The sequence below is a fragment of the Papio anubis genome, chromosome 8 (genome assembly GCF_008728515.1).
Source record: "Papio anubis isolate 15944 chromosome 8, Panubis1.0, whole genome shotgun sequence".
Classification (NCBI taxonomy): Eukaryota; Metazoa; Chordata; class Mammalia; order Primates; family Cercopithecidae; genus Papio; species Papio anubis.
This window is the reverse complement of record NC_044983.1, coordinates 56,477,049-56,491,820: the sequence shown is the minus strand read 5'-3', so window position 1 is coordinate 56,491,820 and position 14,772 is coordinate 56,477,049. Positions and strand designations below refer to the sequence as shown.

At 43.1% G+C, this 14,772-nt stretch overlaps 1 protein-coding gene across 8 annotated transcripts in view; it reads right to left on the bottom strand.

Moving 5' to 3' along the window:
• CHD7 (chromodomain helicase DNA binding protein 7) overlaps nucleotides 1–14,772 on the bottom strand; it is a 188,464-nt gene that overhangs the window by 141,914 nt on the left and 31,778 nt on the right. The gene's annotated exons all lie outside the window — the stretch shown is intronic.

Genomic DNA, 14,772 nt, shown 5'->3' with positions numbered 1-14,772 from the left:
ATGACTTAACTACTTCGAATCCCTAACAAAAAATATGCTTAGCAATATAAAAAATATATAAAAATTCAACTCTCTGCTAGATCTGTCTTGATGGTACACTTTGGGATACTACTCAGAATTCTTAAGTATGCAGATAGTAGAGAGATCTCATTAAGAAACCACAAGAAATTTCATCTTCATCCTTGATCTTGACTTCCACAATTTTTAAAAACCTTCAGGAGAGATAACCGAACATTCCTTTAAGACATCTTCATCCCTAACAACCTGCCATCAGTACATTTCCCCACATCTGGAATCTGGAATTTAAGAACTCAAGCTGCTGGTTGGGAGCCCTGTGGCTCTGAGGCCCTGGGCCATGGGCTCCTGCCCCTCTTTATCCCCAGGACTTATCGCTGTGACTAGGATAAAGCAGGTACATGAATGCACTTGTTGAAGGAGTAAAAGATAATAGTTCTTTTAAACAAATAATCCACCAAAATTTGAATTTCTGTTCTTAATATGGAAAGGCAAATTGGAAACACTTGAATACCAGATTTGCACATTCTGTCCTTGCTTGTCCCAAAGCTTATCTGCCCTCAATTTCACATATCTAATAGCCCTGGGCCATCTATTTCAACACAGGCCTATGACTTAACATAAGCATTTTCTTTTCTTTAGTTTTTATTGACCTTTATCAAAAATTAAGTTTATAAATGTTAAAGTTTATAAAATCACCACTTCTCAAAGATTAATGATGTCCAATTGTGACATTTCTCCAACACTTTAGAACAGCTTAAAACAGTCATAGAGAAAAATGAAAAAAAAGGAATATAATGGCTGGGAAGAGATGCAGGAAAAAAGGAGAAATTTGGGGGGAACCAGTTGTAAAAAGCCAGCTAGATCTGGCTCAAACACTCTCTTTACCTCAGGCAAATTAAAGTAGCTCTTGAGAAACTTCAGCTTCCTCATCTATGAAAATTCGCATTCCATCACCTCCACCACCTCCCTCACAAGGCTACTTGGAAGCGATTCATTTAACTGTCACAAGTGGCTATTAACAAAATGCCTTGCATATGGCAGTCGGCAAACGTCAGTTGTTCTCCCTGCCAGTTGTTCTCCCTGCCGTCCTGCACCAACCTTAATCTAGTCACCCAACTTTCCTTGCTCCCAGTTTAACCCCAAATATACAGGGTATCTCTGTAGGAGCTGATAATCTACAATACGCAAATGCTGTTACCCAAGTTCTTGTGCTGTAATAAGAATTAAACACTGCCTTTAAAAAATCACAACCACAGGAAGCCTGCTGTCTTCCTAGGCCAGAAACATGCTGGCCAAAAGGGACAGGAAGGCTGTGAAGCAAACCCCCTGAAGAACCACCTTCCCAGATTATGAAGGGAATCCTCCTGTCATGCCTCTAGAATCTCTGAATCATTGAACATGAGGGCTAAAAGACTTGAGACCTAAGCCAACTATTTAACCTCACAGAGAAATAGTAAGAAGGCAAATGCTTTGTTCAAGGCCACCCAGCCAGTCAGTGGCAGAGCAGAGGTGAGAACCCAGGCCTGCCTCTGAGAATTATGCTTGCATGGGCTGGGTCCTGTGTGATAAATATCCTAAATTGTTAAAAAATGTGTCCACAATTTCTCCACTATGCAATAGGGTCTTCACAGACTAGACAACTATATTCAGATATAATTGGGAAAAACTTAACAAGCATTTGAGGCCTTACAACTTTAAAACAGTACATCTAAACACAATCTATGGAGGAAGCTTAAAGTCACAACTTGAAGCAATTCCAAACAAGGTGGCATTCTAAAAACGTTCTAACTGTTGGCATTATCACTGAATGTGATGTCCTGTCTCCAAGGTCACTATGTTGAAGGAAACAACATTCATTTACATAATTTCTGGCATATTAAGTCAACTATGTTAGGTTTTTTGCTTTTAACCAGCAGAGTACTTGCTTCCTCCAAATGGCTCTGAGTAGCCTGTCTATACACAGAGACGTGCTCTCTATGCCATCATTCCTACATTCCTTCTAGATGGTGGTTAAATGTCAGTAACCATTCCATTTGAGGGAGAGGAGAAGTAGATTGTATAACTGAGGTGCAGGCTTTTTTCAAAGACCACCAGTTTTACCTAGGGGAGAAAAAAAACAACTGAAAAACTACGGTTATACAGACTTGAGTATTTGGCAAACATTTCAAAAATGAACAAAATAAGCCTGTTACTTCCAAGAAAACAATTGACAGTTTTGTTGCCAATGATAAAATAAAATGAGTATTCGAATAAAATGGGAATTTTGGAAAACCTGTATCTACCACCAAGAATTTGACAGTTTTCTGATACTTAAAAGGCTTTCTGATTAGATAGGTGGTAACACAAACACAATTTTTAAAAAATGATAAAATATGCCAGCATTTGAAAGATTTATGTAATTCATTAAACCAATAATTTCCAAATTACCAATGAACAATGTTATAAAACCATGAATGGTGAAAAGATCCATTCAAAGTGCAAGATAGATCAACAGATTTTAATGAACTCAAGCACAGAAATTTCACTCATACACTTTCAGATTCCACATTGAAACTACCTTTAAGCAGCTACCCCTTGTAGAGTTTTGATGTAGTGTCTAATTATCTAAGAAGGCTAAAAATTCCTCCCTTTTTAATTACATGTCCACATGAGACCAGATTTTCTTTATGTTCTTCAACCGAAACAACATATTATAAAAGACTGAATGTAGAAGCAGCTATGAGAATCTAGCTGTTTTCTCAAACCAGGCATTAAAGAGATTTATAAAAATAGGAAAGAATGTCACTCATTCTCAATAAACTTTTGTTTCAAAAAACAAAAGTTACGCTATTTATATTAACTTGCACTGGATTTATGTTGATTTTAAATAAACTAAATATTTTTACACTTCTCAGATTTAATTTCAAATGCAGTAATTATCCATAGATCTAACCAACATAAACCAAAGCTCTTTGGGGTTCTCATGTGAAAACCATAGCTCTAAATGATTAGCAATCTTATTATGGGTTGATAACACTGTCGAAAATACAATATGCCAGTAATTATATATTTAAAACTTATACAACACAAAACATTTTAAGCACGGCAAAACAAATCCAAAAAAGACCTTTCAACTACAATACCCTGGACATGAAAAGCATGACCACAATCGTACCCATGGAGTAGAACTAGAAACTCAGTAATTTCCACTGTCTCAATCACCAAAAAAGCCACAGGCATCCTTGACAAGGCAGGGCCAGAATAAGGAGCCACAGATACTGTAATAAAGGGTTCTTAGCTAAACTGCCTGGCTTTCAAGAGAAGTTGCTGTGGGGATTGCAGAGAAGAGAAGTGGGTAAAGACCAAAGTCCAAGCAGTCAGCAAATCAGATGACCAGGCCGTATCTGGTGAAGAAAAGGAAGGAAATACCTTACTTTTGCTTTGTAATTTACTATTAGAATACTTCAGCATTTTATTTGTTCTTCTCTTTATGCAAAAAGAATGCAACATCCCTGACCCCAGTCCTATTCTGTATGAAACTACTCTGTATGAAAAGCAGGAGGACCTAAAAACTTTCATTTATGCATCTGACTTCAATAATCCCATGAAATAAGTAGAATAAATACTATCACCCTTTTACAGATAATGAAACTGAGGCTCTGAGTTTAAATAACTTCCTAGTTGGGTGGAAGAGCCACTATCCCTACCCCATCTCCCAGCGTTTGCCTGAAGCCTCTCCGACACACCACCTAAACCAGTGGTTCTCCAAACATGGACCAGAATCGGCAGCATCAGCACTGCTGGGGAACTGGTTAGAAATGTGACTTCTCATGTCAATCCTAAATCTGAAATTCTTGGAGTAAGCCCTGGCAGTCTGCTTTACCAAGCATTTTGATGCACAAACCACTGGCCTAGAAACAATAATGCCTGAGGCAGGCACCCAACCACCAGGACTGTGGTTCTCCAACAATCTGTCTGCCAGAGCTCCATAACAAACTCCATAGCCTGGGTGGTTTAAACAGAAATTTATTTCTCACAGTTCTGGAGACTGAAGTCCAAGACGAAGGTACTGGCAAGGCAGGATTCATTCTCAGGCCTCTTCTCTTGGCTTAGAGGCAGCCACCATCTCACTGTGTGCGCACTTGGCCTCTTTTTTGTTAACTGGGAGAGCCAGCTCTCTCTTCTCCTCTTTGTATAAGGCCACCAGTCCCATCAGATCATGATCCTACCTTATGACCACCTTATGACCTCATGTAATCTTAATTACTTCCCTAAAGGCCCTATCTCCAAATACAATTGCCTTGGGGATTAGGGGTTTCAACATATGAGTTTGGGTGGGAGAGAGTGACACAATTCAATCCATAAGACCAACCAGAAGGAAAATGCCCAGGCTCCAAGCCAAAGCTGATGGGACCTCACTTCACAGGCCTCAACATGGAGTGACAAAGAGAAAAGGGTCCACTTGGAAAAGCAGCAGCTGCCAAGAGAATCCCAGCACTGATGAAGATCCAGGTTGCTGAGCAGGGCTCTCAGGGACTCCCACAGAAAAAGGAGGAGGGAAAGTAATTTCCCACACAGGTGCTGCTGCTGACGGTGGCAAGCATTTCCTGGACATTACTCACATGCCAGGCCCTGTGCTAAGGCTTCAGATGCACTCGTTCGTTTAATCCTTGTTACCCCCATTAGAGGAATGGAAACTGAAACGCTCAAAGGTTAAGTAGCCTGCCAAGAGGCCACTGCTGGCGAGCAGCAGCAATGGGAATAATCCCTGAGACTGCTTTCAGAGACAGCCGTCTTAGCCTCTACTCTCTCTCTACCAGAATGGAGAAGGGTGCACAGGCTCGAGGCGATGATATTCAGTCACGGAAGGCGATCACAGAAGCTGGAGGCTCAAGAGCACAATGGTGCAGAGGACAGGCTTTAAGGAAACACAGAGGGTCAAAAACACACATGGAATGATACTTGACTTCACTGGTAATAAAAGAAAGGCACCTATCAAATTGGCAAAAGACACTAAGGTCCACAGTTGGTGAGTGCAAAGAAAAAAACAAAAAGGGTAACTCGTACACCAATGAAAGGAGTGTGAACTGATATGGCCTTTCTGGGGTCAATCCAGGAACATGTACCATATTTAAAATGAACATGGTCTGTGACCCTGTAATACCCCTTTCTAGGAATTTATCCCAATGTGCAAAGAGAGGTATATAAAAGGCTAATGATCTTTACAGCCGTGCCATTTTCAATAGTGAAACACTGAAATGAACCAACTGGCCATTGAAAGAGGACAGATAAGTGAAATTATATGGAACAGGACACAGTCATTTGACCTAGCTGAAAAAAATCAGAGCTCTGTGTGTTGGTATGAAAAGATCAGCCACAGTATTTTGGGAAAAAAGGAGCTGCATATCTATAATATGCTCACACTCTGCAACCTTTCTCCCATTAAAAACCTAAAAGATTAATTAAGGTATCTGAATTTATCAGGAGTGGGGGCTTTCACTTTCTACTTCATGAATGTTTTATGGCTTGAATATTTTGGAATAAGCATACTTACAATCAGCCAGATGTTAGAAAAATAATTAATTATAATTTTTTTGCCTTTGTCAAACAGATCTGGTGTCCATCCAAGTTCTGCTAGCTGATAACCCTCACAAGGCCTCAGTTTCCTTTCAGGTTAGCGGGAAGACCTGTGGGGATGAGAAGTTGGTTGCCCGATTTTATCTCACAATGGACTCTCTGCTCTTTCACAGGACTCACTGGAGCTGGGCTTCACAGACTGCCATTTGAGGAGGGTCCCCCAGTGCTGGAGCTCCCTGAGGGCAGCTGCAGAATGTGCCTTGTACACCTTTATTACCCCAGGGCTTTATTTATTACCCAGGGCTCCCAGAGTGCGCAGTACAAAGGTTTGATCCACTAATAATTCATGGAGAAGACAGACTAGCTCCTAACATATTTAATCAATACTAATAATGTAAGAATGTGTCAGTCTGGGACTGATGTCCATTTCAAGAAAATTCTGAAAAAAAAGAAGTTTATAAATCTTTGATCCCCCTCACATGTTCCAAACATTTTAAAGACATAAAATCAATGAATCTACCTAAATCTAACAATTGTGGAACTTCAAAATGAAAGGTGTCCAAATTTTCCATATTCCTGCTCTGGAACTTTACAAAATATTTTCAGCCTACTCATCTGAAATCATAATTTAGACTTACTTGAATCAAAAAAGGAAGTCTGCCAATCTCCAAAGCTTCCTACACTGTGGGTGACAAAAATCCTTTCCCATATCCAAATAGTGTCATGCATCACTCCAGTGTTAGTTTAGAATGCAAGAGGCTACCTGTAAACATAGTCATGTGTCACCTAATGATGAGGATATTGTCTGAGAAATGTGTCGCTAAGTGATTTTGTCTTTGTGCGAACATCACAGAGTGCACTTACACAAACCTAGATGGTACAGCCTCCTACACACCTAGGCAATATGATACAGCCTATTGCTCCTAGGCTGCAAACCTGTGCAACATGTTGCAGAATACTGTAGGCAACTGCAACACAGTGGTATCTAAACATAGAAAAGGTACAGCAAGGCCGGGCGTGGTGGCTCAAGCCTGTAATCCCGGCACTTTGGGAGGCCGAGACAGGCGGATCACGAGGTCAGGAGATCGAGACCATCCTGGCTAATACGGTGAAACCCCGTCTCTACTAAAAATACAAAAAACTAGCCGGGCGCAGTGGCGGGCGCCTGTAGTCCCAGCTACTCGGGAGCCTGAGGCAGGAGAATGGCGTAAACCCGGGAGGCGGAGCTTGCAGTGAGCTGAGATCCGGCCACTGCACTCCAGCCTGGGCGACAGAGCAAGACACTGTCTCAAAAAAAAAAAAAAAAGAAAAAAAAAAAAGAAAAGGTACAGCAAAAATACAATATAAAAGATTAAAAGCGATACACTTGTATAGGGCACTTACCATGAATGAAGCTTGTAAACTAGAAGTTGCCCTGGGAGAGTCAGTGAGTGAGTGGTGGGTGAGTGAATATGAAGGCCTAGGACGTTACTGCACACTGCTGTAGACTTTAGAAACATTGTATACCTAGACTATAATGAATTTATGAAAATTCTTTCTTCAATAAATTTACCTGTTTACTGTAACTTTATTCTATAGACTTTCCTTAACCTTTTGACTCTTTTACAACTTAAAAAAAGAACACATTGTATAGTCATACAAAAGTATTTTCTTTATGTCTTTATTCCAAAAGCTTTTTCCTATTTTTAAATGTTTAATTTAGTTTTTTACTTTTCAAACTTTTTTTTTTTTTTAAGATGGAGTCTCACTCTGTCTCCCAGGCTGGAGTGCAATGGCACAATCTTGGCTCACTGCAACCTCCACCTCCCAGGTTCAAGAGATTCTCCTGCCTCAGCCTCCTGAGTATCTGAGATTACCGCCTGCCACCACACCCAAGCTAATTTATTTTTTTAGTAGAGATGGGGTTTCGCTATGTTGGCCAGGCTGGTCTCCAACTCCTGACCTCAGTCGTGATCCACCCAGCTTGGCCTCCCAAAGTGTTGGGATTACAGGCACGAGCCACCACGCCCGGCTTCAAACCTTCTTGCTAAAAACTAAGACAGAAATACACATTAGCCTAAACCTACACAGGCTGGGATCTTCAATATCACTGTCTTCCACCTCCACATTCTGTCCCACTTTGAAGACTGGAAGGTCTTCGGAGGCCATAACAGGCATGGAACTGTCATCTCCAATGATAACAATGCCTTCTGGAATATCCCCGAAGGACCTGCCTGAAGATGTTTTACAGTTAAATAAAAAAAAAAAAGGGTAAAAGAGGTATACTCCAAAATAACAATAAAAAGTATAGTATAGCAAATACAAGAACTAGTAACATAGTTGTTTACTGTTATTATCAAATATTATGTACTGTGCATAATTTTACATGCTGTATTTTTATAAGACTAGCAGTACAGTAGGTTTGTTTATACCACCATCACCACAAACCCATGGGTAATGTGTTGCTCTATATTATGATGACTACAGTGTCACTGGACAACAGAAGTTTTCAGCTCCATTACGGTCTCATGAGACCACTGTTGTATATGTAGCCCATCGCTGACCAAAACATCATTACATGGCACATGACCGTATAATGAACCTTCAATCAGTCAACTTTCAGGGCTAGTTACTTTATACTTTTCAGCCCATGCCACCTGCCCTTCCCCTACACCCGTAAGGTTTAACTACATAACCACCTAAGTGGCAGCATGACCAAAAGGAAAGTAACAGTAAAGAAGCTAGGGTCACATACTGTGCCACTGCAAGGCCTGACCTATATCAAGACCACAGTTACTTTCTCTCTAGATAAACAAAATACATAGCGCTAGAAATACTCTTGAAACAAAAATGTGAAATAACTTTGTGCCCTCAGAAAAGTTCTACACAAAGTTACTGCCAGGTCTAATACCTAACCAAAGTGTTTACCTGCAGCAAACAAGTAACTAAATGGAAAACACCACAATGATAAACTATCTTTCATTTACAAGCAAGTAAATCACTATAATTCCAACTTGACAGTAAACTAATGTTATTCTAATAATTTTCTTTTCAAATGAAATAACTCACCTTTACCAAGTGATCAAACTAAATATCACCAGTAAATGGGACAAATGAACATTATGTACCCAGATGCAATGACCTGAGGGAAGATATATCATCATTCATGCATTACTCCAGGAAAAAAAAAAAAAAAAAAAAAGGCTTAAGGTAGATGTAACATGAGGGGAAAAAATGTGTAATTTGCTGATTAGGACTGTCTCAAAGAGAAACACTGTCTTTAATTTCTGAAAGTCACTATAACAATATTTGCTATCTTGCTTACAAAGTTTCATCAGCTATACTATGCCAAAAAGTGTGCTACAGAGAACTGAAGACATTTTTCCCTGTAATGAACAGCTCCCATATAATTTTAAGTGACAAATACGTATTGTGCACCTACCATCTGTCAAACACTGTTCTAGGCACTGGAGATCCATCAGTAAACATTATAGACAATGATTCCTTCATGTAGCTTAATTAAATTCTAGTGTGGAGAGAGTCAAGTAAGTAAATAACTAAAAAGTAAGACAGAAAAACCAAATCACAGCAGGCGGACAGGTTGGAGGAAGGGGGTGCAATTTTAAATTGGGTGGTGAGGGGTTGCCTCACAGGGAAGATAGTTATGTATGATCGTGAAGGAACTGAGTCAGCCCAGTAGGCCCTAAGAGGCCCTGACAGTGTCTGAGGAGGTCAGAGCAACTGTGGAGACTGAGAGGGGAACTGGTACCTGAGCATCTAAAGGACAGCAAGGACAAAATGCGGTGTCCCATGAGATACTGGATGGGGGAGGCTGGAGCAGAGGGTGCTTCTGTGAGGGCTGAGGTTTTGCCTGAAGAAGGTGGGTCACGGAAGTGTTTTCAGCAGAGGAGAGACATGATCCAACTCTGGCTCTGAGAGATGACTTTGACTGCTAACATTGGAAACAGACTGCAGGCAACACAGGCAGCAGCAGGGAGAGCAGTTGAGGAGCTACTGCAGTAACACCGCCAAGGAAAAAAGGCCGCGGAGCCGGGTGGAAGAAGTGGAGAGAAAAGGTATCAGATTCTGCATATACTCCGAAGGCAGAGCCAGAGGCTCAAATTCAATGTAGCCTGTGAAAGAGTCAAGGAGGACTCCAAGGTTTCAAATACCACAATGTGATGAAGGTTCTGAAAACAACTGTCTCTGAAAGTACTTTAACATCTGCTGTCTCATTTTGCACCAAAGTCATATGAAGTAGGCTGTGAAGGTGCAGTGTCACCACCTTTCACGAAGGAAGACACAGGGCATGGGGAGAGTTAACTGTTCTGTCCATATACATAGTGGTATTAGAAACAAAATAATAGCCTGTACTTTCTAGCCCAAGTTTGGGTTTTTTTCCCATTATACCATGTGGCTAGACGTTTTGTTTTGTTTTTCTAAGGTAGAGTGTTGCCATATACTGGAGAAATCCTGCTCCAGGGAGTTTCAGATGGCTCCCTTGATCCAGCGGCTAACATGATTCAGTCGCGGCCCCAAAGGGAAGCTCCTGTGGCCAAGTGGAAGCCAAAAAGAGGAAGGGGCCGGGCACGGTGGCTCACGCCTGTAATCTCAGCACTTTGGGAGGCCAAGGAGGGCGGATACCCTGAGGTCAGGGTTTGAGACCAGCCTGGCCAACATGGTGAAAATCTGTCTCTACTAAAATACAAAAAGTAGCTGGGCATGGTGGCAGGTGCCTGTAATCCCAGCTACTCGGGAGGCTGATGCAGAATCCCTTGAACTCAGCAGGCGGAGGTTGCAGTGAGGTAAGATCCGCCATTGCACTCCAGCCTGGGCGACAGACCAAGACTCCCCCCGCCAAAAAACAGGCAGAGCCCTCTGTGTGCTGGAAAGGCCCCTCCCTGAGTTGGTGTCTGATTCTATGAGGGATACATACAATTGGAAAGCCAGCAATAGTTCATCTAGCCTTATTAATAAAAATGCACTCGAACGTTTAGCCCAAAGCTGTTAGCTCTTCACTCTCATCGGTCTCAGGAAGCAAATCGTGTCAATGTGGCTGCTCTTATTTTTTAACATCAGCTATAAAACTCTAATGTCTTTCTCCGGTCACATTTCTCACTGATCAAGAAGAGCCATGCATTGAGCAATCCCACCAACACAAAAAACAAACCATTCGGACAGAGTATTTCTCTTTCCTATTCCTGTGGCTGCCGGCACACTATTCCCTCCTGCCCCTCCCCGCTATGGCGCCTGCGCCCTCATGCTCCACTGCATTCATTCATTCATCCACCGAGCACCTTTCTGATAGAGCTATGTCAGCAACAGGCATTACCACCCCCTTCTCCCCAGGGCAGACCTGGAACACAGATTTACAAGTGGGCTGTGGGCTACGAAGGCAAAACAGGCTGCTGAGGTCAAGTTACGGGGACCTAGCCGGGGATCCATCCAGAGAAGGCCTCCCGAGACGACCAGAGTGAGGAAGAGCGGGAGCCATGAGGGAGGGCAGGTGGCAAGCAGGGCTCCGGCTCAGAGCAGAGGGCGTGGCCTGTGCAGCACCTGAGGCCAAGAAAGGGCGGAACCAGGCCGAGAAGGGGGGATAGTGTGGCCATTTCGAGAAGCCCAGGGGCCAGGAGGGCTGAGGGCTGAGCCAGGTGCCAGCGCTGGAAATGACCCTACAGCGGTGCGCACGGGCGCGAGGTGGCCTCGCTGACTCCTGCCCACTTCGCGCCCAGTCTCAGCGTCCGGGGGCCCGGCAGTGTGGGGGCCTTCTCCCGGCCGCCATGTTGTCAGGCCAGGTGGGGCTCGGCCTTCCGGTCAGGAAGTGGCCGGAGCTCCGGGGCCCGAGCCACTGAGGCGGGCACGAGGTGAAACGAGCGCCCCGAGTGGGTGGGAGGCCACGGTGCCGGCAGCGAGGGCCTTGCGAGGGCCTTCCGCGTGCCAGCGATGACCCCGCTCCGCCCTGCGTCCCCAGGGGACGCCCCGCCCCCGGGGGGCCCACTCGCCGTCCTCATGTCCTGGCGCGGGCTCCGGGCGCTGACCCATCCCGGAAGCGCGGCCCAGCCCGGCCCACCCCGCCCGCCGAGGCCTGGCTCTGCCCCAGCCCTCCCCCCAAGCAGCCCTGGGAGTCTGAATCTGGGGTTTTGGAATGAAGGCATGCCTTTTTTTCTTAACTGCCTTTTTATTGAATATTATTTACGTCTGCTATCTTTCTACAAAGAAAGAAAACGGGGGTTGGGAGTGGAGGCGGGAGGGGGAAGCAAAATAAGGAAAGGAAAGAAATCACATCGAAATTCCTGACTCATATTCAGGCAGGGAATGAGAAGCCGATCTAAGATGTTAAGCTGAGAAGTGACAAGACCTGGTCTTGTGGGAAAGGTCACTTAGATCCCAGTGGGATGCATTTTCCCTGGCTTCTCCTGGAATCCGTGTTGGTTTACCCTAGGCAGCAACAGCTCTAGAAGAGCTCCTCATCAACGCCCACCACCTCCTCCAAACCTCTGGCCGCCAAACAATCTTAATACTGACACACTAGAGAGAACGTTCCTTTTGTAAATAAAATAATGTTTTGACCCTGTCATTCTCTTTTCAGAATTCTACGATTGCTGCTGAAATCAAATCAAACCTACTGATCCTAACTGTCTAACAATTGCCTATCACCCTCTATACTCTAGCTAAGAAAGCATGCTTACGAATCCCTTCTCAAATATAGTACTGCCTTTCAATTAAAAAAAAAAAAATTTCTGGCCGGGGGCAGTGGCTCACGCCTGTAATCCCAGCACTTTGGGAGGCCAAGGCAGGCGGGTCACGAGGTCAGAAGTCGAGACCAGCCTGGCCAATATGATGAAACCCCGTCTCTACTAAAAATACAAAAATTAGCCAGGCATGGTGGCGTACGCCTGTAATCCCAGCTACTAGTGAGGCTGAGGCAGGAGAATCGCTTGAACCCAGGAGGCAGAGGTTGCAGTGAGTGGAGATGGCGTCACTGAGTCCAGTCAGGGCGACAGAGTGAGACTGTCTCAACAACGACAAAAAAACAAAATGTCCACAAAAATCTCTATAGCAATTTAATCTGGAAATAATTCTTCCTTTTTTTTTTTTTTTTTTTTTTTGAGACAGAGTTTCACTCTGTTGCCCAGGCTGGAGTACAGTGGCACAATCTCAGCTCACTGCAACGTTGCACTCCACCTCCGGGTTCAAAAGCAATTCTCCTGCCTCAGCCTCCCCAGTGGCTGGAATTACACATACCTGCCAACATGCCCAGCTTTTTGTTTTTTTTGAGATGGAGTCTTACTCTGTCACCCAGGCTGGAGAGAAGTGGTGTGATCTCGGCTCACGGCAACCTCCGCCTCCCAGGTTCAAGCAATTCTCCTGTCTCAGCCCCCCAGGTATTTGGGATCACAGCCACACGCCACCACACCCAGCTACTTTTTTGTACTTTTGGTGGAGAAGGAGTTTCACCATATTAGCCAGGCTAGTCTCGAACTCCTGACCTTGGGTGATCTCCCAAAGTGCTGGGATACAGGCGTGAGCCACCGCACCCAGCCATTTTTATATATTTAGTAGAGATGGGGTTTCACCATGTTGGCCAGGCTGGTCTCGAACTCCTGACCTCAAGTGATCTGCCCGCCTCAGCCTCCCAAAGTGCTGGCATTGCAGGCATGAGCCACTGCACCCAGCCAGCTTCCCTTTTACTGATACAACTTGAAGTATTTTAAAATAAAATACTATGCTACCTGGGATTTGCTGCTAAATAATACAGGATATGGAAAACACCAATGAGAATGTGAATAAACAAGGTAGGCCTGAGTTAATGGACTTTATGAGGGATGCAGGAGGGCCGATTCTGCTGGTGTCTACTTTTACATGTTAGAAAGGTTCTGCTATTTGGGTATCTGAAGCATCTCAGAGTCCTCAAACATTGTAAAAATTCTTCTTTTTTCCTATTACTTTTCCCTATAAAATATGATGTTGCTTAGAATAATACCAAACACCACCCTCTGTGATTAAGCTGTAGAAGTTCAGTCAACAAACATTTCAAAAAAAACTAATTTTAAAGCAAGTTATGCAATGAAGTATCTGTAATTATTTTTTCAAAACTGTCCTGCCTAAACGTCTTCCTTCCACCAAAATTATTGTAATGAAACAACTGTAGTTGCCATTTGCAGCTTTAAAAGCTACCGTTAATCTGTGTTAACATATACCTATGTATTTCCAAATAACCTTCTTAAATCAACTATGTATCTTCCACATCATTTGGAACACCCACCTCTGCATATGGAAGATGTTCATCAAATGTGGTGCACCAACTTACACAATCAGTGACTTTCAAGGTTGAAAAGGACAGTCAAGGCTCTCTATAATCAGCCAGCCATTTGGTGGTTTTGTTTTCAGATTAATGTGTACACGCAATCTGTTAAGGTTGAATGGGTAACTTTGTTCTGGATACTATGTATCACATACAGTAGGAAAAATGGGAGACCAACAAAAGCATCCTCAATCTACAATGGTAGGATCAACTGCCTTCCTAATACCTCACTCTAAATAATTATCACTCTAGAAAATAAAATAACGCTAATATGTCTGTGTCATATTATAACTTCTATGGTAGGCAATTATAGGCTACAAAGAAATTTTGTACTTGACATCTTCCGAATCACATTTTTTACCACAGAGTGTTCAGTTGTTGGAGGTGCCCCACAATTAGCGAGAGGAATAACACCATTTCTATTCCTCGCTCAACACTTAAAGTCAAAGTCATCAAATAACGAAAGATTTCATTACCACCCTGTACTGACAGAGACCAATATTAATTATTATTTGAATTAACCTCTGAGCCATGGTTTTCATCAGTACTCAGAAAAGACAGGGACAATTTCTAATTACATGCCACCCTCATTATAAGTCACTAGGCCGCCAAGCTGTATCTGATGAGACTGCTACAGTTTGTTTTGAAACTGCTCTGGACTCCATTATAACCTTCTCATCTCCTCCACAAGGAAATGGAATTCTGCAGGCCACAGAGATGCTTTCCCCAGGAGTTATCACTTTTTCCTTTAAAATTGTGACGTGGGACTATAATTAAGCCTACTACTAAAAGTCCTTAAATACAAAGTAAATAGTTATTTGATGTTTACACTTTAAAGCTGGACAGTCACAGTCTTTTAATAGCCCTCCTTGTCCACAAGATCTTAGAGGTACTTGTACATGGAGCAGAACTGT